General features: G+C 42.6%; 1 protein-coding gene across 1 annotated transcript in view; it reads right to left on the minus strand.

The window, feature by feature from the left end:
• Positions 1-21,433, minus strand: part of Fam163a (family with sequence similarity 163 member A) — an 86,550-nt gene extending 65,117 nt beyond the window's left edge. Inside the window, exons 1-2 of the mRNA XM_046430092.2 lie at positions 20,730-21,433; positions 16,445-16,592 (exon numbers count right to left, since the gene is read on the minus strand). The gene's annotated coding sequence lies outside the window, so the exon portion shown is untranslated. The remainder of the gene's footprint in view (positions 1-16,444; positions 16,593-20,729) is intronic.
• Positions 21,434-26,255: the final 4,822 nt, after the last annotated feature.

Consider the following 26,255-nt stretch of genomic DNA (forward strand, 5'->3'; position numbering starts at 1 on the left):
TTGTTTAACAATTCGCCCATCTAAGGTCATATGGGGACTTAGTTTGCACTACTACAAATAAAGTTGCCATCAACATTCAAATACAAATTTTGTATTTGAATGAACATATATTTTCTAGTTTTGGGGATAAATGCCCAAACATGCAATTGCTAGATCGTATAGTAGTTGAATACGTTGTTTTTTTAAAAGAGACTGCCAACCTGTTTTCCAAAATCACCATACCATTTTATACTCCCATTAGTAACATATGAGTGAGCCAACTTGTCCACATTCTTGCCAATATTTGATGAGTTTGTCATGTACATATACTGGGAAATCACCACAATCTAGGTGACTCACATATCTGTCACCTATAAAAGTTTCCTTATGCCTCTTTTTTTTTTTGGGGGGGGGAGGAGGGTTTGTTAGAATGCTTTACATGAGAACTTCTTATTTTTTTTACCTTTATTTTATTTATTTATTTTTATGTGGTGCTGAGGATCCAACCCAGTGCCTCATATGTACAAGGCAAGCGCTCCACCACTGAGCTACAATCCCAGCCCTAGAACTTCTTAAAATTTTAAGTGCACAATACAGTATTGTTAACTGTAGGCACTGTGTCATACAGATCTTTAGCTTATTCATCTCATATAATTGAAACTTTATTGAGCAATAATAACATTCCAGCCAGGTGCGCGCTCTCTCTCTCTCTCTCTCTCTCTCTCTCTCTCTCTCTCTCTCACACACACACACACACACAAATAAATAATTAAAAGGGCTGGAGACATAGCTCAGTAGTAGAGCACCCCAAGTTCAATTCTCAGTATTGCAAAACAAAGAAATGAATTAATCAAGAAGTGTTTCCTCTTTTTCCATTGTCTTGGAAGAGTTTGTGAAGGGTTGATTTTTAGTTCTTTAAAAGTTGGTAGAATTTATCAGGGAAGCTGTTGGGTCTGAGTTTACTTTGTGAATAGTTCCTTAATTACTAATCTCTTTGCTTTTTATAGGTCTGTTCAGATTTTTTTTTTTTTTTCTTGAGTCAGTTTCAGTAGATTGTCTTTCTAGAAATGTGTCCATTTCATGTAGGTGTTTCAATCTGGGGAGCATACAATTGTTCTTAATATTCCTTTATAATCCTCTTTATTTCTATAAGGTTGGTAGTGATTACTGTATTTTTATTCCTCACCTTATTAATTTAAGTCATCTCTCTTTTTTCTTGATCAATCTAGCTAAAGGCTGATCTTTTTCTTTCTGTTTTAAATATTTATTTAGTTGTAGATGAACACACAGTATCTTTAGTTATTTTTATGTGGTGCTGAGGATCACACATGCAAGGCAAGCACTTGACCACTAAGCTACAGCCCTAGCCCCAAGGCCGATCTTTTTCAAAAAAAAGTTTTTAGTTTTTGTTGATTTTCTACTGTTTTTCTCTTTTCTGTTGTATTTATTTCCACTATAAATCTTTATTATTATTATTATTATTATTATTATTATTATTATTATTATTATTATTATTTTGTCTTGCTTTGGTTTAGTTTGAACTTTCTCGTCTTGTTTCTCAGTTGAAAGTTTGGCTAATTGATTTAAGATCATCAAGAGAAGGAAGGAAGGAAGGAAGGGAGGGAGGGAGGGAGGGAGGAAGGAAGGAAGGAAGGAAGGAAGGAAGGAAGGAAGGAAAAGAAAAACAGACCTGGTGGTGCCTGCTTATAATCCTCCCCACCCAACAACTCAGGAGGTTATGGCAGGAATATCAAAGGTTAGAGGCCAGCCTCAGCAATTTAGTGAGACCCTGTCTCAAAAATAGAATACAAAAGGGCTGTGGATATAGTTCAGTGGTAAAGCACCTCTGAGTTCAATCCCCAGTATGGGGGAAAAAAAGATGTTTGCAGTTATAAATTTCTCCCTGTGCCCTGCTTTTACTAGATTTCATAAGTTTGGGGATTTGTTTATTTTGGGTACCAGGGATTAAACCAGGGCCATGTGCACATTAGACAAGCATCCTGTCCTGAGCCACATCCCTAGCCCTTTTCATTTTGTTTTGAGACAGGTTCTTGGTAAATTACTCAGGCTGGCCTTGAAGTTGTGATCCTCCTGCCTCAGCCTCCCTAGTAACTGAGTTCATAGGTGTGTACCACCATGCCTAACATGGGGGTTTGTTTTGTTTTGTTTTCATTTCCATTTATCCCAAAGTATTTTCCATGTGATTTCTCCCTTGTTCCATTAGTTATTCAGGAGTATGTTGATTTCTTCATATTTGTGAATTTCTCAAATGCATTTCTGTTATTACCTAATTTCATTTCATTGTGGTCAAAGGACATGCTTTCTACAATATCAGATCTACTGAGGCTTATTTTATGGCCTAATATGTGATGTGTAATGGAGAATGTTCCATGTGCACTAAAGAATGTGTATGATGCTGTTTGGTGGGTAGTGTGCTCTGTATGTATGTGTGAGTTGAGTTCATTGTTTATGATACTATTCAGTCTTCTGTACCCATTTGATCTTCTGTTCTCTTTAGTTATTCTGACTTCTATTGTTTGATTTTCTGTTTCTCCATTCAGTTCTGCCACTTTTTGCTTCATTTATTTTGGAGCTATTCATGCAATTTTCACATGTGAATATGCATGAAAAAGTTTTACCATTAATTATGAATTTGCAGAAGGATTTTTGTATATATTCTTTACCACAGAAGGGAACTTTTTTACCCCATAGGTTATTTAATGGTTTTGCATTCCTCCCAGTTTAGTTTCTGTGACATTCTGCAATATAACTTTGTTCTCCCATGAAGAAGTGGGTCTCTTTATTCATACTTGAATCTGGCTTCCCTGGGCACTTACAGAATATCTACCATATTGGAAGTTCCAAAGCCTTCCAAAGTCTGTCCTTGACTTCTTGGAGTCCTGAGCATACCCTGGTGTGAGGAAACCCAGGGTGAAAGACCATGCAGAGAAAGAGCATCATCTTGGCCGTATGCTGTTCATTAAAAGTGAGCTCCTACATGAGCCCACACCCAAGTACCAGTCCTGCTCCACTTCTGTTCACTCTGTTCTAGAGTGTAGTTCCTCTGCTGTTCTCAAAGCAGGGGTGATTTAGCAGCATCCAACCCTTAGGTGAGCCACGGACTTCAATTTTGATCTCTAGCCAGGATTAGCAAATATCCCTGGTGACTGCAATGCTAAACTCATCTTTTCTGATCTGTCTTCTCTTGGGGCTTAAACTAGTAATTCCATGTTAACTTATTAACTCTTTGATGCTTTTAATATTTTAAGTTATATTTGATTGTACTTTTTTGGTTATCTTGAGCTATCTATCAGGAGAATAGATCTGAACTACTTAATCTGCTATAACCAAAAGCAAAAAATCCCCAGGTGCAAATGGGCATCAGGTGTTGTTGTTTTAATCTGCAAGGATTTGTTTTGGATGATAGCTTTTTTTTTGGGGGGGGGGCTAAACATCTATTTACTACATTACAAAATGTAATTATCTGTATATCTTGCTTTCTTAAATTTATTCTAGCAAAATAAAGTCGTTAATTTTTTTTATTGGCTTTCATTACAAAATCAAAGGACTCTTGAGGAAGGAGCTACCTCACTCGATAGGAGTGGGATAAAACTCAAACCTCAACCTCATCTCTTTGGCCAGTAGAAATGCTGTCCCTCATTTGAGGAGGCTCTTCTTTTCTTCCAAGACAGTCTTATGTTGTCAATGTAACAATATAATAGGAGTAAAATCTTTTTACTTGATGGGTACTTCTGGTGGAAGCTTCCTGAGTTACTGTAATGGACTGAATTTATGTGTCGTTCCCCCCCCCCGGCCCCCCCCAGTTTAAATGTTGGAATCCTAACCCATAGATGAGGATATTAGAGGTGGGACCTTTGGAGGTGACTAGGTCATGAGGTGGAGCCCTTCTCCTGAGGATTAGAGACCCCAGGAGGCTTGTTCATCCCTTCCAGTTCTCCAGACTGTGAGAAACAAGAAAGCATTGTGAACCAGCCGGTGGCTTTCACCACTAAACCTGCGGCTTCTTCATTTAGGACTTTGCAGACTGGAGAACTGTGAGACGCAAGCTTCTTTTCTTTCTTTATCATCCAGTTTATGGTATTGTTATAGCAGCCCAAACAGACTCAGGCAGATATCAAAGAGAAATATTAGTTTCTCGCACTGTCCAACTCTACTCTCTGGTGTTCAAGCCACATATGAAATGAGCTGGGATTCAAGTTTTTCTTTCGGGACATGTCAAATGCTGTTTAATCAGTGGTTGGTACCACAGTTTTCTCTAGAGGGGAGCCAGATTATAAAGCATAGCACAGTACTTTTTCTCCCACAGAGGCCTGCAATCTCTTATTCACAATTTGAATTTCAAAAATCCTAGAAGGCTAATATTTTTAAAAGATCTCATTTGAGTACAAAACCTGAGCTGAACTGAGCTAATCTGATTGGGTGGCAAAATTTAAGTTTTTGTTAAGAAAGTGAGGCTTTGTAAGACATCGTCTTACTTGATGTCAACATTTATTTTGCTGCAAAACAATGATATGTTTTATTCTGCTCCAACCTCTCCTAGGGTGTGTAATGCTAATCAACAGGAAATGCCTTGTATTACCTTTCTAAAACTTGGTGGGGAGGGGGGGAGTTGGTTTTCAAAAACCGTTGTCCATGAGGCAAGTGGAAGCCTTTGTTGCTCTTGGGATATGAGGAACAAAGAGGGTGAGAGGAGGCCAGTGGACATGGGTATGAGGAAAAAGATTGATTGATAATTGACAACCTCTGGTATGAGGTTATCAGTTATCTAGGGAGCAGGGTTGTGCTACCTCTGTGAAGGTCTGAAATTCATCTTGTATTTAAATTTACTTAGTTTCACTTTTTCTTCTATAATTTCCTCCCTGTCCTAGTCTCTCTAATATAAGTGAACCATCTTTCCTCTCTTGAGACAAAATCATGTATTTCATAGTCATTGCTTGGAAATCACAAATTACTTAAATGCATTTGAAATAATCATAGTATAGAAATAGTATAGTCAATAGTGAAATGAACTGTTTGAAATTTACAATCTGACAAAACTGGGTTGGAGTCCTTTTTCAGCCAGAGTGACCCTGGGAAAGTTACTTCTCTTTCTTAGTTTTAGTGCCTCAGCTATAAAATGAGAACTAAATACTCCCTGCTTTTTAAGGTGGTGGCTATGAGGAGTGCTTAGCCCAGTACCTTGAATGTAGTTCACATGCAATAAATGGTAGCTCTAAAAATTCTAAGAGTCGCCAGGTCCCTGATTCCTCTGTGTTTCATGTCATTCCTGGTCTTGCATCCCTTTTCACTTTCACACTGTAGGTGGGCTTCCTGAGCAGGTCTCTGTCCACATTCCTTTCTCTGGCTCTGGTCACCTGCCCTTGTCATCAGGACCAGCTGCCCTTGAATATTACTCACTAAAGACCAGTACTGCCAGATCTCATCACTTGGGCCACCGAAGCAGGAGGATCCCTGGAGTTCAGGAATTTGGGGTCCACCTTGGCAATGTAGCAAGGCCACGTCTCAAAACAACAAGAACTACAAAATCAACAAAACCCAATATGTTGAAAAGTAAAACCATCATGAACTACTTTCTGATGATTGAGTTAATGTAACGGACACAGCAAATTGATGGTAAATATGTGTGGCTATGTGGGGACATCATGTCAGTGCCCTGACTGGACAAAACACCACCCAGGACCAGAAAGCTTCAGGGAATCTGTTTCCATATAAAGCAAAGTTGACATTTAATTTCCATTTTGGCACGAGCCACCAGAAGATATTTAAGGATGAATGAGTTCTGGAACAGAAAAGTCACAGAAGAGCTATAGAGTAATTCAGTAAATGAAGAACAAGCAATTTCTTATGCAGATTTGTAAGCCCCTTAAGTGGTTCCTATAACTGTTGTGAAACTAAATCAAAGGAGAATGATTTAAAGAAATAGCATTAGTTGACTTTGGTCTGCTCTTTAGCCACCTCAAATAGGCAATTCGTTGACATATTTATTTTTCTCAACACAACATCATATTCATTAACTAATTTACATCGTTGGGATCTTTGGTCTATGAGAGCTGAGATTATTAGCCCATTTTATACAGGAGGATAAAGTGTAAGGTGGTTAATTTGAGATTATGCAAAAAGTTCTAAGTAGACCTCTTTGTTGTGGGCACTGTGATCTCTCTTTGATATCAGGGATGCAATATTTGCCCTTTACACCCTTTACCAATGCAACATAATAGCATGTCTATAAACAGGTGAATGGGCAAAAGGGAGAGAATTTTTTTTTTTTTTTAACCAATGATCCAACTGCATGATGATGGATGGGCATACTGAAGGGAGCATCCTAAAACCTGTTTGAGCAGTGCCTAGTTTGATGGAATGGCCCAAGTCCAAGCATTATTTATTCAGCCTGATGTGGGCGCCTTGAGTCAATAGTTTCTTCCTGTCCCCTACTGCAAGTTTTAGTTTAAAATCTACCACATAAATTGTTGTCTTATATTTCATGCCTTTAGAGCCGACTGCCCTGTTCCTCCTGCAAATTTCTTTCCAGTTGCTTTCAGTGCTGAAATCACCATCTAGAGAATAACCATAAATCCTTGTACTTGGTTCAGTTTTGCAGCTGAGGGCATCAGAAATGATTTGCTCCCTGTCGTCTGGGACAGTGACTGCTTCTTCAGTCCTTAGTTGGATGCTTCACATCCAAGCTCACATTTGTGGCTTTTCAAGGCCTGTTACCTCATAAATCCATGTCCCTTCTCTCTTCCCAGGTCATTCTGTCCAAAGTTGTCTTAAGCCTCCACACAGAATACATTTGTCCCACTGATTCTAGAAAAATCTTTGCTTCAGCCTGACAAAGGAAGCACAGGTAACTATTTCGAAAAATTAGTGTCAAGTTGGTGATCATTAAAACTCATTATAGGCACCCAAACATGACTTGCTGTTTTGTGAATTCATTTAAATTCCAAGTTAAATAAAAGTTGTTAAGTAAATAAATTAAATTCCATACTAGATATATAGCTTGGCAAAGAAACTTGCATCATGTAAATTTTGAGCTTTTCTAAATAAAAAGCCTTTACTTCAACAATTAGCTGTGGAAACACAATAGTAAGGATCAACAATGTGGTCTTGACTTTTGGTTGTTTTTCAACCAGCACTTATTTATTTATTTACTCCCCCCCCCCCCCCCCCCGCTTTTTTTGCAGTGCTGGGGATCCAACCCAGAGTCTTGTGCTTGCTTGGCAAGTGTTCTCTCTGAGCGACACCCCCAACCCCCAGCACCAAGCTTGATAGTCCATCTATTTATTGTTATTCATGTAATTTTTAAGAGTTGCTAAATGCAAATCTTTTCTTTTTTAACACAAGAAAAGAGTTTTAAGAAAAAAGCTCTTTTACACAAAAGAGTGCTCTTTTACACACAACAAAATTTTTAAGAAAAGAGCAGGCGCGCGCGCGCACACACACACACACACACACATTTTCTGGCTTTAGATCCGGAACAATAACCTGCGCAGCTGAGCACTTGATACTTCTGCTGAGGAGAGGGAGGCGTGAACTTCAGTAGAGAATCCAACATCCCTTCAGATCCTATAGACCTGGTTTCTACTTTGTATCAAATGCGGGAAAGGGGAGTCACTCAGGTAGAAACTCACTGCCAAGAGTCCAGTTGTTGCCTGTGCCAGGGGTGCGGGCTGTCCAGCAGTTGCCTCAGCCACCCTGGGATCCCGGGCTTGATCTGAGTGACTTTGCTTACTTGGGTGGGGGTGGGGTTCGCCTCCTCCCGCAGCGTTCTGCGTTCCCACAAAGAGGACATCCATTGCTGAGTCTTGCTCCTCTGCTGTTTTGAAATCACTGTGTGGACACCAGCACGTGGCGCGCTCCGAGGGCTGCCGCTAACGGCAGTGCCTGCAGGTGGGAGGGTAAATGCCCAGGTAACCCGGGAAAGGTGATGGGGTCGCCAGGGGAGTGAGTCAGGACCAGGCTCTTTGCCTACCCACTCCCTCCTCCTTCCCGATCACCAATCTCAAACACCGCCCTGGTTTCAGGGCGGGAGGATGGGAGGCCAGGCCCCCAAGGTAGGAGGCTGATGCTCAAACCTCTTAATGGAGCTTGACAGCGGCAGGATTAAAAGCACTAGAGCAGCTCCCGACGCAGCGGCAGCGCGGGAGGGCGCAGGCACCCTGGCCATGCCATTCTCCTGCGATGGGCGCTTTCTTTTAGAGAGCTGAACCATAAAGACGAACCTTTTCATAGAAACAGAGGTTGAGAAAAACGGCGATAAAAGGGCTTTGGAGATTAGGAAACGAGGACAGAAGTAAACTGTGCTGCGATATTTCTAGGGCCCAGGAGCGGGGCTTGTCTGCACAGCAAATCCCTTTTGGGAAGCAGAGATTATCAGTGCGCAAAGGCCCGCAGGACGCGAACAGTATCGCTACTGTGCTGGCTGGATTCCTCTGTGAAACCAGGCCACTTTGAAACAGCTGCTGACTTAGTCTCCAGGACAAATAGCAAGTGCTACAGGCAAGGAGGAGCCTTCTCCGACTGACTCAGCTTGGTGACTGACTCTGCTTTGACGTTCTCATCATGGTACTTCCTGGGCCTAGTTTGGCACTGGATTACGGTTGCTTTACTGAACAGTTGCACTTGGGTATTATTTCTTGCCTCCCGGGTGAAACTCTAAGATCTTTGAGTGTAAGCAATCCTTAAGAACGATTTTAAAGTATTCACAGTCTATACTATACACCCAACTGAAGGGAATTCAGAAAAGTTTAAGGAGCTCACAAGGAGAGTTGGCCAAATAAGACACAAACACCAGAACTACACGGCAATGCAAAGTGATAATTGATTGAAGTCACAAACACATAGGGACATATGACAGACAGGCACCAAATTGCTTTGGAAAGGGAGACTGTGCTGGAGAGACGACAAGGGAGGGCTTTGAGATACAACCCCAAGAAAAGCTTCAGGGTGCTGCCTTTCAGCTGGGAGGAAGGGAATTCAGACCCTGTTGCTTTAAGATAAGAAGGAATGTTCTCTTTCCAGAAGGGCGGCTAACCAACTGGGTACAAACTGAAAAGTGGCCCATGTGCCAGGGCTTGAAATGACAGTGACTTAAGGACAAAACTGTCCAGCCCTCTGTGAAGGCTAGGGTGGCTTACCTTTGTTGTGGTTTATCCACAGAGCATCACTGTTTAATCCCTGTAGCCAATCTGTGGCCGTTTAAGTGCTTGTAGATAGTGACAGCTGAGGAAACACGTCTATTTGGCAGACATTTAGCAAACAAAACACCAAACACCAAACAAATCACAGACCCACAAACACCACCTCCCAAACTGTCACAGGAAATGCCAGCAAACCTACTGTGATGGAGCTAAGGTGGGAACAAGATGGAGGGGGTGGGGGACAGCATCAGTGCCTGGTATCTGGTACTGGCACAAACGAGCTGCCATCCGACATCATCCTGCCAGCACCAAATGCACTCCGACAGGCCGCTTAAAACACAAAGCCCTCCCATTTACAATTCCTGGGAAAGAAACTTTCATCTGTGCTCACCAGAGATATAATCATTCCTAACTGTGGGTAACTCTCAGGCACCCTGTACGTTCCCAGGACTTGAATATATATTCATCCTAGTTTGAATATATTTTTAGGTAAAAATGAATTTAAAATAGAGGTGGAAAGGTCGAGGGATAGGAAATAAGTACAAACAGCTGAATGCTCAATCTGCTACAGGCACCGGTCCCTGCACTTGATACATGCCGTTCCCCTGTGCCATCGGTTCCAGTGGCTGGCCACTGAAAACACAGTGAACGCCATAGTTTTGTGCCTACTCGCAGCAAAATCTCTGCAGTGAGAGGCCTAAGTTCTCCCACCCTATAATCAAGTTCCTATCCCTACACGCCTCCCTTAAGGTCACCATCCACCTTCACGTTGGCAAATCTTGCACACACATCACTACATATTCCTCCATGCTTAGTATTTTGGTGGCATTGGACAGTTGGTCATGTCCTCCTTGAATGCTTCTCTTCTGTATGCCTTCAGAATATCACACAGCTGCTCAGTGCAAGACTGCATCCATGGCTTCATGGGCCTTTAGAATAATAACCCAACTCCCTGCTGTTATCGAGAAAACCTGATATCGTCTAGTTCTGCCCACCACCACACACTTCTGTGTCCTGCCACCTCTGGTGATCACTTCATGGTAGCCACCCAAGCCTTCTGTCTTCCTCAGACAAGCCAATCTCAGGGCCTTTGCACCTGCTGTTTGCCCTGTCTGGAAAGCTCTTTTTCCACTTCACCATAGGGTGGGTTTCTTCTTAGTCTTCAGACCTCTGTTCAAGTTAATGTCAATTCCTGGAGTGGTCTTTTCTGATCATACTATCTAAATTGTCCCCTTACCACTGGTATGATTTGAATGTATCCCCCCAAAAGTTCATATGTTGGAATCCTAATTCCCAATGCAGTGGTATTGAAGGTGGTGACCAGGTCATGGGAGTGATGTCTTAGTCCATTGTCCTAATGAATGGATCAATATCTCTATCATAGGGCTGGGTTTATTTCTTTGACAATGGTTATTATGGTGTGAACTTTATTTTTACCTCTCCTGCATGTGTTCACTTGCCCACCTACCACATTATGATGTAGCACAAGGCCCTTGCCAGATGTGACAGCCTGGTCTAGGACTTCTGGCCTCCAGAACCATGAGCCAAATAAACTTCTTTCCTAATAAATTATCCAGTCTGAGGTATTCTGTGACAGCAACAGAAAGTGGACTAACACATCACTCCCTACAGTGATAGTCTCAACATGCCTGTTTCCTTCTGAAGACTCCATACCTTTAAAATTTGTGACCCATATGTTCATTTGTGTGTCTCCTCTACTAGAACAGAATGTAAGCTGCATGGCCATAGGGACTTGCCTAGGTTTATTGCATATCCCCAGTACCTAATTCTCAGCACATAAAAACTCAATAATTATGAGTAAAATGAACATGGATTGCTTAAACCCTGTTTATGTTGAGAAGGCTGAGGTTCAGAGATCACCCAGTCCTCAGTTATTGAGCTAGGAATCAATTCCAGGTATTCCAAACCCATACTCTTAAAACCACATTTAGTGTTTCATAGCAATCCTGTGACCAAACTTCAGTTACTTCCTCAAAGAGTTACATTTATTTATAAGATTTAACAGAAGTGATTTTTTTTTAAGTAAAGAAAATAAATTTATTGAACTCACAGTTTTGGAAGCGGAAAGTCCAAGATCAGGCAGTCCCACTGGCTTGGGCTCTGCTGAGGGGCCAATGGTGACCACATCATGGCAGGAGCCTGAGGGGGGAAGAGGTCCTGTGGCAAGGCTGGGTGCCTGAGGGTGATTCAAGGGTTGGGCTCGCCCTTACCACAACTCGCTCCAGAGACCAGCTTCCCTGCTGGGAGCCATTAGCCAAGTAGGTATGACAATTTCCTTGCCAGCATACCCCATGTTGCTTAGTGGAAGGACTCGTGGAAACAGGCCATTTTGCAGTGACATTGCATGTAGGTGACCTTGCTCAAGGACCAGGGCGGATCCAGGTTTAGGGTGTTCCTGGTTTAGGATAATCGGGTTTAGGGCGTTCCAGGTTTAAGATTATTCCTGCTGGGAATAGGGCGTATCCTGCTGCCTGAGTTCCCCTTGAGTTCTCACGGGATTCAGACAGTATTTTTTGGGAGACAGAAGCCCAGTGGATGTGGATTTAGGCAGAGAACGTGGATTTCCCCAGAACGTGATTGTAGACGGCTGGTGTGAGTTCGGGAATAAAGAGTTGCTGTTTGAATCTACAAGCTGTGTGGTGGCTCGTGATTGTGTGCCCAGCCAGACTGCGGCACTTCCCTTCCAAGGCCAGTCACCTAAGGACATGGCCCTAGGCCTCACCTCTTAAAGGTCTCACCATCTCCCACATTGTCACATGGGAACTGAGCCACTAACACAGGAACTTTGGGGGCACAAATCACATTTAACAAATGATTTTTAAGGTTCACCTGGTTCAATTATCCTCCTTCATTCAGTCCACAAACAGGGCCCTTGTACCCTCTGTGAAACTGAAAATCGTGTCTATATCCTAGATCCTGGGTGTTCCTGGCACCTGATGAACCTTTAACAACTATTTGTTGAAGAGAACATTCATTGACTCTACCAGGGTGCCGCAAGGCAAGTGCAGCCATTTGAGAACATTCCCCTGGCATCAAGGAGCTCGTGTGTACTGTTTGAAAGTAGAAACTCAGAACCATCAGCACCAGAACCGCCTGGGGGACCTCTAAAATTCAGATTCCTGGATTCAACCTAAGGCCTAGTAAGTGGGGTCTCCGGATGAGTCTTGCCTCCTGAACTCTGAGCTTCTCCCCTCCAGGGAGGCAGTCTTTAAACAGACTTGTAGGATGTAGCAGGGTGAGTTTTTGAAAAGGCTGGCGTGGAATATGGGACCCAAGGTAACGTGCTCTCCAGATGGGGGAGGGTGGGCACATTCCTGGAGATGGCGCCTGAGCTGAATCAGCCAGAAGAAGGCAGGGTAGGGCCCTTCAGGCAGCTGCACGTACAAAGGTGGGGGGGCAGGCTGCAAGAGTGAGGGGAGGAGTGGCCTTGGAGGAGGTCTGAGCTTCTCCGTGTACTGGGCCGAGAGCTGGGGTGGACTCCTGGAGGCAGTGGAGAGCCTCTGAGGTATCTTTAGCAGGGGCCTCGCGTGATTAGATTTAGTTCTGGAAGTTGGTGATGGTATAGATAACAAACCCAAAGGGTTAGTCCTGGGGAAAGGAAATCCAATTAAGAGGCCGTTGTAATTACGTGGACAAGAAACGACAATCTTACCCGAGACTTCCTTGCTGGGGAGGGAGGTGATACACGAGATGTTTACAGGCAGTAGCCAGGGCTTGGTCAGGAAGCCAGTGTCTCATTGTGGTTCAGAGCATTGGTTTTAGAATTAATAGGCCTCTATTGAATCCCTGATTTAAAACTTTATACACTTGGTCCAGTCTTGGCCTCTCTAGGCTTCGGTTTCTTTCTTTCTTTTTTTAATTACCTTTATTTTATTTTTTTATTTTTACGTGGTGCTGTGAGGTGCCTCACACTTGCCAGGCGAGTGCTCTATCGCCGAGTCCCAGCCTCAGCCCAAGGCTTCAGTTTCTTTAGCTGCAGAATAGGGAGAGTACTGTGCTTTGTCCCTCAAGGTCCTTGTGCTGAAGGCATGGTCCCCATGTGATGGTACTGAGAGACCATGGAACCTTAAGAGGAGGGGGTGCTAGTGGATCATTGGGTACCACATTTGAAAGAGATTAGTGCCCAACTTGAAAGATTGGTTGGGTTATCTTGAGAGCAGGCTGTTATAAAGAGGGTTTGGTTTTCTCAGCCTGATTTCTTACTTTCCTGCCCCCTCTCACTTCTTCCATATCTACCCTGAGGCTCTTCACAGAAGTTGATGCCAATATCATGCTTTGGGGCCTCTGAAACTGGGAACCAAAACAAACCTCTTTCCTTTATAAAGTACCCAGTCTCAGGGATTTTGTTATACCAACACAGAGTACAGTGATCCCCACTTCCCCTGACTGTCTGGTGGGGCATTGTGGGAATGGAGGAGAGGCAAGGGACTAGAGGAGAGTGGGAACATCCTAAGTAGAGGGACAGAGATGAATATGATTGTCAGGCTGTGCTGAGGATACAGCTGAGCGTGGGGACTGTCAGTTTTTAGGAGCACCAGTTTTATGGCATGCAATATTTTCCCCCATAGTAAATGATTTCTCACCAAAGTAAACGGAGAAGGCATTTATGTTAATCCAGGGTCGAGTTTTGACCGACAGGTGCATAAAAAGACTAAACAAACAAACAAACAAAACCAAAGAACCCATCCCGAGGAACTCGGGGCTGACCAGCGTGATCAGAATGACTGGAGCGGAGAGATGGGAAAGGCAGGAAAGGCTGATGAGCACGGCCAGGAAGGCCAAGGCCCAGGGTGCGCATGGGCCAAGGTGTGTGCTGGCGGTTAGGGCACCACAGAGCCCGATGATGGGAGGCTGTGGTTAGAAAGCAGGATGTTTGGACTTCCCAGCTCAGAAGGGAACAGCCCACAGGTAATGAAGACCCGGCAGCCAGGGGTATCAGTGCACGGACTGAAGATGAGGATCACCGAAGTCCCTGAAGACGCTGCAAGCCTCAGTCATAGGAGGGCCTGCCCACAAGACAAGAGTGTAAACTGGGTTGAAGAGGAAGACGGCGACAGGGGCCACCTCTTTGTTAAGTGGTTATTCTGTAAAGCTCCCATTCCTAGTGTTCTGTTTAGTCCATGAATTCTTCTGTTTTCATTCAACAATTACTTGAATGCGTGCTCTTTCTCTTTAACGCTATCTCTCACGGCATGTTAGGGAGTTTAGTTTAACAATTGAGATGGTTTTAACAAATAACTGGCATTAGGAATCTGGGTAGTCGTAATATTGAGTTGGATCCTTAACTTATTTCTTAGTATAAATAAATCCCACATACATCAAAGGCTTCAACTTGAAAACCAGCATTCTTATCTATTCTTATCATTTTAGAGTGCAGACCTTTTAAGCAGGACACAAACCTAGACACCATACAAAAAGGCAGTAGACTACATGGACTCACATAATAGACAAAAGAATGTATAAATGACATAGTAAATATGAAACTATATAAATTATATAAATTCATGAAATTTGATGCATTAAAAGTAAACTAAAATATATGCCACAAATTGGGAAAATATTTGCAACATATATAATAGGTAAAACTCTAAATCCTTAATACATAAAGAACTCCTGTTTTGAAAAAAGGTCAGTAACTCAATAGAAAAATAAGACAAGTACAGAAAGCTCACAGAAAAGGAAACAAATGGGTTTTAGACATGAAATGTTGCTCAACCTTATGTATAGTAAGATCAGTGCAAATTAGACCTCTGAGATATACTTTCTCACCTATGAGACTGACAAATATTAATGTGTGTTTAATATTATACCACTGAATCGATGAGGCAGAAGTAAGAACTCTAATGTACATTTGGGTTAATAAGTTGGGATAAATCAGTCACAATTTGATAATAGCTTTCAAGATTCCCAATGTTCATCCTGTTTGAGCCAGCCATTTCATTTCTAGTCATTCATTCTGCAGGTACACTAGCACATTTGTACATCCATGAAACCATTATTCACAACCAGAAAACACTGGAAACAACCAATGTCTGTTAATAGAGGATTAGAAGTAAATGTGGTGGAGTGACCGAAGGCGACACGGTGCAGCTGTCAGAAGAACAAGGAAGTCCAGAAGAGCAAACTCACACCACTGGGAAGTTCAACACGAGATGCAGAGCAGCATGGGAGCATGCTGCCACGAGTCAGTCTCTCTCTCTCTCTCTCTGTCACACACACACACACACACACACACACACGTGTTTGTGGGCATCCTGTGCAGGGAGCCATCTGTTAACATGAAGGAGCAGCAGCCCAGCTTTTGCCCCAGGCCCAGCCTCCTCGTGCCCTCTACCTGGGCCTCCTCCTCTTGAGCCCTATTCCCACCCTCTCTTACCTCCTCAAAGACTTTATTTCTAAAACAATCCCCTTTCTTTCCTAAATTAAGTTCCCTTTTACTTCTACATTATTTCCTAAGCATACAAACATGGCTTCATAGAATATATTTTAGGAAAAACCTTCCTTGTTTTACATTTCCCCTCACTTTATTCTTTTTCCACCTTTTTTTGGGGGGAGGAGCGGGTACTGGGGATTGACCTCAGGGGCACTTGATCACTGAGTCACATCCCCATTTGTATTTTGTATTTTTGTATTTTCACTGAGTTTCTTAGTGCCTTGCTTTTGCTGAGGCTGTCTTTGAATTCTTGATCCTCCTGCCTCAGCCTCCCCAGCTTCTGGGATTATAGGTGTGTGCCACCGCACCTGGATTTCCACCTATTTTTTGATCAATATTACTCCAAAGGATTAGTTATGGTCCTCATATTCCCTCTTTGATCCATTTTGATTGGGTTTTTGGTTACAGCAGCCTGCTAAAACAATTATCAAGATTACAAATCACACCCCACTCAGTGGCACACACCAATAATCCCAGCGATTTAAGAAGGTGAGGCAGGAGAATTGCAAATTTGAGACCAGCCTCAGCAATTTGGTGAGATCCCGTCTCAGAATAATATTAAATTTTTTACTATTATAAATGTTATTAATGATAATTTAATAAATATTAACAAGTAATTTAATTTTATTAAAAATAAAGGTTAAGAAGGGCTTAGTGGTGAAGCACCTCTAGGTTCAATCCCCAATACCAAAATAAATAGATGATTACCAATCACCATCACTTAGCAGAAGCCAGCTGTCAACTCTGTCCCTCTCTTCACTTGTGCAGCCTGACATGGCTGGTAACTCCTCACTCTTGAAATACTCTGTTTTCTAGGATTTATGAAACGATGATCACCTGGTTTTCCTCCTACCTCAGTGGCTGCTCCTTCTTGGGCTGTTTTGTCTTCCTCATAGGGTTCACCAGGGCTATCTGGAGTCTCTCCACATGATAATGTAAGCTCACCGAGGACAGGGACTCTGTTTTGCTCATTGCTGGAACACTCCCCGGCACCACTGCTTCTGGGATAAGGGGCAGAAGAATGTGCTGGTTATCAAAACAATACTTACACCAAGTTCCCCAACACTGGGACCTACAGTAGGCAAAGACAGAGAACCTCGAGGGGTCAGTCACCCTCTCCTTTCCCTCTGGCAGGCCATTCCACACCGACCTACCTACGGAGACAGGTGGTTAGTGAATTTCACAGGTCACCTTCATGGTTAATCTTGGTTTTCTGCCCATCTTCCCAAACCCAGGTGTATTAGCAATTGTTTTATTAGAAATGGTCAGTAGCCACTCATGAATCTGAAGGGGTTTTTCTTGGGAACACTGGCCTTTTTTTAAAAAAAATCAACCCTATAGTCCTGGGAGGGTATGCAGCACGCTTCCTTGAGGTTGACTGTCTTTGGAAATTGGAGCCAACTCAGGTCTTACCTAACCTGGCCCTGGTTCCTGGCCACAGATGGAAACTCATCTCCTGGAATGAAGCAGCTGAGAACTTTGCAGGGAAGGAAGGTGATTCATGAGCTCAGTGTGGCTTGTGAGCCCAAGATAGTGCGGGACGGTGGCTGCCCATCTTTCTGCTACCGTGTCAGATACGGCCTCTTGTGGTCTGAACCAAATTGTGGGAGTCATTACTGAGGCAGGATCATAAATCATGGAAACAGACTGAGGCTCTCCTCAGGGTTCTTGTCACAAGTCATTCTTCTTTTTCTGGGACCCACTGTTCTCAGGACAACCCCAGAGAGTTCGTGTTCTAACGCTGGCCAAGACTGAGGCTGTGAGAACACACTTACATAATGCCATTCGGTGATGAAGGAGATTTCTAATTTTCATTCAAAATCTTATTTTCTTTTGGACTAATCAACACTAAGCCTTATCTAAATTATATTTATTTATTTATACACAATTCAAAGCTACTACTAGAGAAAGTTATTTATTCCTAAAGGTTTGGGGGTTTGCACATAAATTGATGTAGTGAAGGGAAAATAAATAACATCTTTGAAATTCCTCTACATGACCGACATGGTGGAGATGTCGGCATGAGTTCTGGAAAAGAAGCATCAGTGATAAAACTCTTCATAAGTATTCTTCATGAACCATGAGAAGTGGGTGGCCATTGTTCTTAGAGTATAGAAGATAAAACTTGGTACAAATGATTAAAGATGAGTGGCATCTGGGTTTCCTGATCCTGATGTCTGACATTGTCCTCTAACAACTGGGAAGTCCTGAACATCAAAACCAGGGACCTAAAGAAATCTAGGTTCAGTCTTAGCCATGTTTTAGGATAGAGTGAGGAGAGGGCATGGAGACACTCACGGAGTTACAAGAATTTGAAGATCCTTGTCCTTCCGTAGATCCACTAAGTCAGAAAACTGGACAGTGGGCCTAATGGTCTGTATATCTCTGCCCAAAGCCTCTTCTGGAGTCTGCAAAGTCAATATCTTACTGCACTTCCCTGTTTGACCAGATGTGGGCTTTTGCTTTCATCAAAAGTTTGTTTTTTATTAACTTTTTAAAAAAACTGAGTCCTAGCCTGGCATGGTGGAGCACACCTGAAATCCCAGCAGCTTGGGAGGCTGAGGCAGAAGGATCACAAGTTCAAAGCCAGCCTCAACCAAGTTAGCAAGGCGCTAAGCAACAGTGAGACCCTGTTTCTAAGTAAAATACAAAAAAGGGTTGGACTCTCCCACTCCTTGGTCTATACCCAAAGGACTTAAAAACAGCACACTACAGGGACACAGCCACATCAGTGTTTATAGCAGCACAGTTCATGATAGCTAAACTGTGGAACCAACCTAGATGCCCTTCACTAGATGAATGGATCAAGAAAATGTGGTTTATATACACAATGGAACATTATTCAGCATTAAAGGAGAATAAAATCATGGCATTTGCAGATAAATGGATGGAGTTAGAAAATATAATATAATATTAAGCCAATCCCCCCAAAACAAGTGCTGAATGTTTTCTCTGATATAAGGATGCTGATTCAAAATGGGGATGTGGGGTGTGGAGCATGGGAGGAATGGGGGAACTTTAGATAGGGCAAAGGGGAGGGAGGGGTACGGAGGAGGCAAGGGGTAGGAAAGACGGTGGAGTGAGATGGATATCATTACCCTAAGTACACGTATGAACACACGTGTACAACCAGACATGAAAAATTGTGCTCTATATATGTAATATGAATTGAAATGCATTCTGCTGTCATATATAACAAATTAGAATAAATTTAAAAAGAATGACAACCTAAAAACCAGGGGGGGTCTGGGGATGTGGTTCAGTGTTTAAATACTCTGGTACAAAACAAACAACAAACAAACAAAAAGCCCCCCAAAAAAATCCTGAGTCCTAATTCATGTGCTCTAAAATTCACTATGTTAAACTGTACAATTCAGTGGCTTTGAATTTATTCATAACGTGTAACATCTTCATCACCCCAAAGAGAGACTCCACAACAATTTGCAATCTCTCCCAGTCTTCTCTCCCTACAGCTGTTGGCATTCATTAATCTATTTTCTATTTCTATGGATTTGCCTATTCTGGATATTCCTATAAATCCAATGTGTGGTCTGGCTTCTTTCCCTTTAGTCGTCATGAGTCAGTATTTCATCCATTTTTATGGCTAAATAGTATTCCATTGTATGGATAAAGCACATTTTGTCTCTACCATACATCAAGAGCCGTGGGTCACTTGGGCTGTTTCTATTTTTTGGTTACTATGAATAATGCTTTCATGAATATTCATATACAAGTTTTTGTAAGGACATAACCTTTCATTTCCCTTGAGTATGTATACTCAGAGAAGAATTACTGTGTCCTGTGGTAATTCTGTATTTATTCAGACTAGTTTTCAAAGTGGAACATCATTTCACATTCTCATCATGGGTCTCTGAGGGTTCTGATTTTCTGCATCCTCATCAATACTTGTTTTTATCTGTCTTCTTTATTATAGCCATGCTAGTGGGTGTGAAATGAAGTCTTACGTTATGGTTTTCCTTTGAATTTCCCTGATGGCTAATGATATTAGCAGCTTCTCATGCATTTAATTGGCCATTTTGTTTGTCTTCTTTGGAGAAACATCTATACAGATCCCTTGCCCATTTTAAAATTGGCTATTTGTGTTTTTGTTATCTAGTAATATGTTTTAGATGTAAGTTCTTCATCATATATCTAATTTGCAAAATTTTTCTCTTATTCTGTGGATTGTCTTTTTCACTTTTTTTGTTGTTATCCTTTGAAGCATAAAAGTAATTACGCTAGATGAAGTTTCATTTATATATTTTTTCTTTTGAAAAGTCCTGTTTTGGCTTTTGTTGCCTGTGTTTTTGGTATCATATCCAGGAATAAATTACCAGAGCCAAGATCACCAAGATTTATGTCTGTGTTGTTTTCTAAGAGTTTTTATAGTTTTGGCTTTTGAATCAGGTCTTTGACCCATTTTGAATTTTACATATGGTGTGAGGTTGGGTCTAACGTCATTCTTTTGCGCCTGTCTATCCACTTGTCCCAGAACCATTTGTTGAAAAGATATTTCCTTGTGAATCATGTTGATATCTTGTCAAAAATTGATTGACCCTAAATGGACGGGTTTATTCCTGTGCCATCATGTCTATATGATTGTTTTACATTGTCCTTACACAAGTACCACAAAGTTTTGATTACTATACTTTGTAGGGAGTTTTGAAATCTGAAAATGTGAATGGTCTGATTTGTTCTCATGTTGGAGCAATGTTTTGTAGTTTTAAGCACATACATCTCAGACCTCTTACATTTGTTCCTCTGTGTTTTACTATTTTTGATGCTGTAAACAAATGAAATTGAGTTCCTAAATTCATTTTCAGATTATCCCTTGCTAGTGAGAAGTATAATTGATTTTTGCTTTTCCTTAACTTTGAACTTGGACTGAAACATGACCCCTTCCTGGGTCTCACGTCTACTGGCATTTACACTGGACCTTCACCCTCAGCATTTCTGCTTCTCAGGCCTTTGGTCTCAGACTAGAACTATACTAGTGGCTCTCCTGGGACTTCAGTGTGCCAGCCCACCCTGCAGACCTGGGGACTTGTCAGTCTCCACTATGGTGAACAGTCCCCTTCTAAAACTCATGGTGAAATTTGCTTGCCGCTGGGATAGTAATGGAAGGTGAAACCACTTACCCTCTTGCTGTGTTATGAAGCAGCAGGAAGGCCCTTGCCAGATGTGATCTTGATCTTGGACTTCCCGGTCTCCAGGAAAGTGAGCCAAATAAACTTTATTGTTTATAACTTACCCAGCCTGGGCATTCTATTATAGCAACAGAAAATGGATTAAGACAGAAAAGTGGTACTGAGAAGTGGAGCTGTGGCTATAACAAATACCTGAAGATGTAGCAGTGGCTTTGGGGCTGACTAAGAGGTAGAAGCTGGAAGATTTGTGGACCAGGCTTGAAAAGGTCTAGATTGCCATAAATGGAGCATTAAGAGGGATTACCGTGAGGGCCTAGGAGGAGGGAGAGCTGTAGGGAAAGCCTGAATCTTCTTAGTGATTACTGAAGTGGCCATGACCAGAACGCTGGTTAGAAATACAGACAATGAAGGCTATGCTGTTGCAGTCTCAGACAGAAATGAGGAACAAAGTACTAGAATCTGGGGCAGGGGTCATCCTGGTCATGTAGTTGCAAGGAGCTTGGCAGAATTGTGTCTGTGACTAGGATTTGGGGGAAGGCAGGAGTTAAGAGTGACAAACCAGGATATCTGACACAAGAAATTCCTGAGCAGTTAAACATTGAAGGAGCTTCCCTGCTACTTTAACAGCATTGAGTAAATTTAGAGAAGACAGAAATTATTTAAAGAAGGGAACTCGTAATTAAAAGGCAGCAGAATGAAAAAAAAAATTAGGAAAAGCCTATTTGGGAGAATAAACCAAGGATGAGATTACCCTGGACAGAAGGGAGCTGATCATCAAGACAATGAGAGAAAGACCTTGAAGATATTTCAAAATCTTCCAGCGGCCCCTCCCTCCCAGAGCACCACCCGAGGCTCGGTTTCCAGAGACGCTCTGTGGACTTCAGCATTTGCCCCTTGGTGCTGCCCTGGGACTGTGCTCCTGACCTCCAGTGTGGCACCCCCTCTGCAGCCCTGGCTGTGGCTCACGAGGTCCAGGCAGACTCAGCCTGTCTCGCAGGAAGGTGTGAGCCATGGCCTTTGGCAGCGTCCAGGGGGTGCCAACTCTTCAGAGTGTGGATTGCCAGAGCTGTGCGGCCTGGCCACCTCCACCCAGGTTTCAAATGAAGTGTTGGATGCTGAGGGCCATTGCTAAGTAAGAATGACTCATGGCATGACCCAGTTCATTTGCAGTGATATTGCATGTAAGGTGACCTTGCTCAAGGACCAGGGCGGATCCGGGTTTAGGGCGGATAGGGTTTAGGGCGTTCTGGTTTAGGACAATCCGGGTTTAGGGCAGTTCCAGGTTTAAGGTGTACCCTGCTGGGAATAGGGCGTGTCCTGCTGCCTCAGGCGCGCCTGCTCGTTGAGTCCCTGTTGAGTTCTCGTGGGATTCAGAGAGTATTTGGGATTTTGCCCAGAACCTGAATTCCCCCAGGACATGTATAGAGTGCTGGTGTGAGTTCGGGAATAAAGAACTGCTGTTTGAATCTACAAGGCTGCGAGTGGCTCGTGATTTTGTGCCCAGCCAGACTGCGGCAGTTGGACAGCCTGGGTGTCCTAGGAGGAACAGAACCATCTCAGAGTCCCTGCCAGGACTACCGAGACCTAGGCTGGGAGCAGCAGCCTGAGTCAGGAGGAGGCGTCCCACCACACCAAGCCTGGTCACTTGCCCCCAAACCAAGTGGAAAAGTGATGGTGGAATAGGAATTTATTGAGTAGAGCCATACTGGGAAGGACCAGAGGGACTAAGCGTCCTCAGTCCTATCTTCAAGGACTGACTAGAGCTTCAGGATTACACAGGGAGGAAAGGAGAGTGGGTGGAGAAAGAAGTAGGCAAAGTCCAACAGCCTCAGTCCCACTGAGTTTGTTGATCATTATCTCAGGATTGGCCTGTGAGGCCTTGTCAGCCACAAGAAAGTTGCTCCTCCCTGGGGATGGTTCTGACTCTTGTCACAAGACATTTATCGTCAAACCTATTGTTCATGGACTCCAAGGAGACTGCAGGAGAGAATGACTTGGAGAAAGAGTAAGTCAGAAAGGCAAGATGGAGTGAGTCAGGACAATGGCTGAGTCCTCCTTCAGGTGCAGGGCAATGACAGGGATGTCCAGGTGCCACCCCCGTGGTGTGGACCAAGACTTTGTAAAAGTAGGCAGTGGACAATTTGTTGATCATGATGTTCCTGAAAATATCTCAGTTTCTCTTATCTTGGTGTCTTCAGCCTGAAGGGGGAGGAGTGCCACTTTCACATGAGCCAGTAATTGTCTACCTGTAGACTTGAGAAGAATCTGACCAAAGTATGGGATAGCAAAGGACAGTTGTGAAATGAAGGCAGAGACACCCAACTTTTCTATGCTTTTAGTATCCTTTGGACACCTGTAAGCCCAGGTGGAGCCCGTGGAGCCCCGGGAATGGCCAGCAGCAGCAACTCCAGCCAGAAACTGCGGGCAGAAGACATCAATCTGTGAGAGCTTCTGGGGGGACCAAGGTCAGCAAAGACACAGGAGTGAGGCTACCTGAAGCCCTGGGGACCCAATATCCACCCAAGTGCTGCATCTAGAACATTCTTGGAACACATTATTTTTCTCATGATGGAAGGACACAGAATAATATAGGTAACTTTTATCCACCAAAAACTCTTAAAGGTAACACAGAAATTCACTAAAGTTTCAAGATACAGAATCAATGCACAAAAATCAATTGTGCTTCTACACACTAACAATGAGCTATCTGAAAAAGAAATAAAATAATCCCGTTTACAATACCACTAAAAAAAATCAAATATTTAGGAATAAATTTAAACAAGAGATGAAACAAGACACGAATAGGGCTGGGGATGTGGCTCAAGCAGTAGCGCGCTCGCCTGGCATGCGTGCGGCCCGGGTTCGATCCTCAGCACCACATACAAAGAAAGATATTGTGTGTCTGCCAATGACTAAAAAATAAATATTAAAATTCTCTCTCTCTCTCTTCTCTCTCTCTTTAAAAAAAAAGACACGAATAAATGCAAAGATGTTCAATGTCCATGAATTGGAAGACTTCATACTTTCAAAGCTGCTGCACTACCCAAGGGTCTCTATCATCCCTATACAAATTTCAGTGGTATCTTTCACAAAAATATCAATAATAGGTTGAGATTGTGGCTCAGTGGTGAAGTGCTTGCCTAGCACGAATGGGGACCTGGTTTTGATCTTCATCACCACATAAACAGATAAATAAATAAAATGAATATATTGTGTCCATCTATAATTAAAATATATATTTTTAATATTGAGATATATATATCAACATTTATATATATATATATATATATATGTCAATCCTAAAATTCATATGAAACCACACGAAAGCCCCAAATAGCTAAAGCAATCTTGAAAAAGAAGAATAAGCTAGAGCTATCACAGTTCCTGATTTTGAATTATATTACAAAACAGAAGGAATCAAACAGTATGGTGTGGGTATAAAAAAGGACACAGAGATCGATGGAACAGAATAGAGAGCCTATTAATGTATAATAAACTGATCTTTGACAAAGATGTCAAGAATAAACAGTGGTGCTGGGAAAGTGGATATTCACAACACAAGTGTGAAATTAGACCTTTCTCCTACACCACACCAAAAATCAACTAAAAATAGCTTACAGACTTAAATATAAGACTTGCAACTACAAAACTCCCAGACAAAAACAGTAAAATTCATCTTGACACTGGCCTTGGCCACCGTTTCGTAGGTAGACAACAAAAGTACAGAACACAAAAATAAAAACAGACAAGTGAAGTTGCATTAAACTAAAAAGCTTCTACATAGCAAACAGCCCATGACTGGAAAAGACAATCTATGGAGTGAGAAAATATTTACAAACCACATATCCAAGGACACTTCCAAACTACGTAAGGAATTCATATAACCCAATAGCAAAATATGACCCAATTAAAAACTGGCAAAGGACCTAAACAGACATTTCTCAAAAAAAAAAAAAAAAAGACATTCAAATGGGCAAGAAAACATGAAAAGATGCTCAGTGTCATTATTCATCAAGGAAATGCAGAACAAAGTCAGGAGACATCAACTCATGCCTGTTAGGATGGCAGCGATTAAAAAAGACAGAGGAGTGTTGGTGAGGATGTGGAGAAGAGGGAGCCCTCACACTCTGTCGTTGGAACGTCAATGGTTACAGAACAGCATGGAATCTCCTCAAGAAATAAGAACAGAGCCACCATGTGAGCCAGCAGGCTTCTGGCTTTATATCTAAAAGAGAACAAATGAAATCAGCATCTGGAAGCCATATCTGCCCTCCCATGTTTGCAACATGATTCACAACAGCCAAGATAGGGAAGCCACCTAAGTGCCCACTGGTGATGAACACAAAGAAGGAAATCCTACCATTTGAGATGATGTGGATAAACCCAGAGGACATTACACTGAGGGAAATACCCCATGATTTCCCACTTTTATGTGGAATGTGGAACAGCTGAGCTCATACAAATGGAATAGGATGGTGGTGACTAAACATTGGGGAATAGGGGACCGCAGAGATGTTGGCAAAAGGATATAAACTTTTAGTTATGGATAAGCTCTGGGATCTAGAGTACAGCATGATGACCATAATGCATAATGATATTCTTGAGATTCACTAACAGAGTAGACCTTAAGAATTCTCATCACACATATACATAAGAAGTAACTATGTGAGGTGATGGATATGTTGATTAGCTTGGTGGTGGCAATCATTTCACAGTGTATTTGTCTATCAAATCATTGCATTGTGTACCTTAAATATATACAAATTTACATATCCGTCAGTAAAGCCGGAAGCAAAAGAGCTCCCAGTTTCTCCCTCCGTCTCACGTGAGCTCTCTTGTCATTTTGCGATGGGATAAGGCAGCAAAGACGCCTTCACCAGGGGCTGGGACCTTGATCTTGGACTTTCCAGCCTCCAGATCTGCAGGAAATAAATTTCTTTTCTTTATAAATTTCTCCTCCTCAGGTGTTCTGTTAAAGCTGCACAAATAGACTAAGACACCGTGGACACAGGAAATTGTCCAGATTGTTTTAAACTGATCCCTCATAAATTGTCTCTGAGTTGGGAAATGACAGCCCTCTGACTTAGGGACTAGTACCTGCTGGAGGGCCCACTGGGAAGGCGGGGCGGTAGGAGATGAGAAAGGGACTTTGCAAACCAGCCTTCCCCAGAGACACTCTTTTCCCACTTCCTGTTTTGTGCACTTTAGCCAGGTTACTACTACTCCTCTGCAAACTGCCCTAGACTCTTCTTGCTAGCAATTGTGAATCGTGATGGTAATTTCTCTAATTGATAATTCAGGAACATTCACTAGGGCAGAAATAAAGTGGGTTGAAACTTTACACAAAGCTGTTGAGTAAACATTATTATCCCAGCTGTGATGATTGCTCCCCCCGCTTGGGGCTTTCTGGGGGAGGATGACTGTCAGCAGCAATCTGCCTCCCTGCTCCACCTGCCTGTTGGCGTCAAGGGAGCCTGATGCCTGCCGCCCACAGGGCTTCCTCGCTTTAATTCATCT

Source organism: Marmota monax, unplaced genomic scaffold (genome assembly GCF_021218885.2).
Source record: "Marmota monax isolate L192 unplaced genomic scaffold, Marmota_monax_Labrador192_F-V1.1 WCK01_AAM20220418_F8-fsc00055, whole genome shotgun sequence".
NCBI classification, from domain to species: domain Eukaryota; kingdom Metazoa; phylum Chordata; class Mammalia; order Rodentia; family Sciuridae; genus Marmota; species Marmota monax.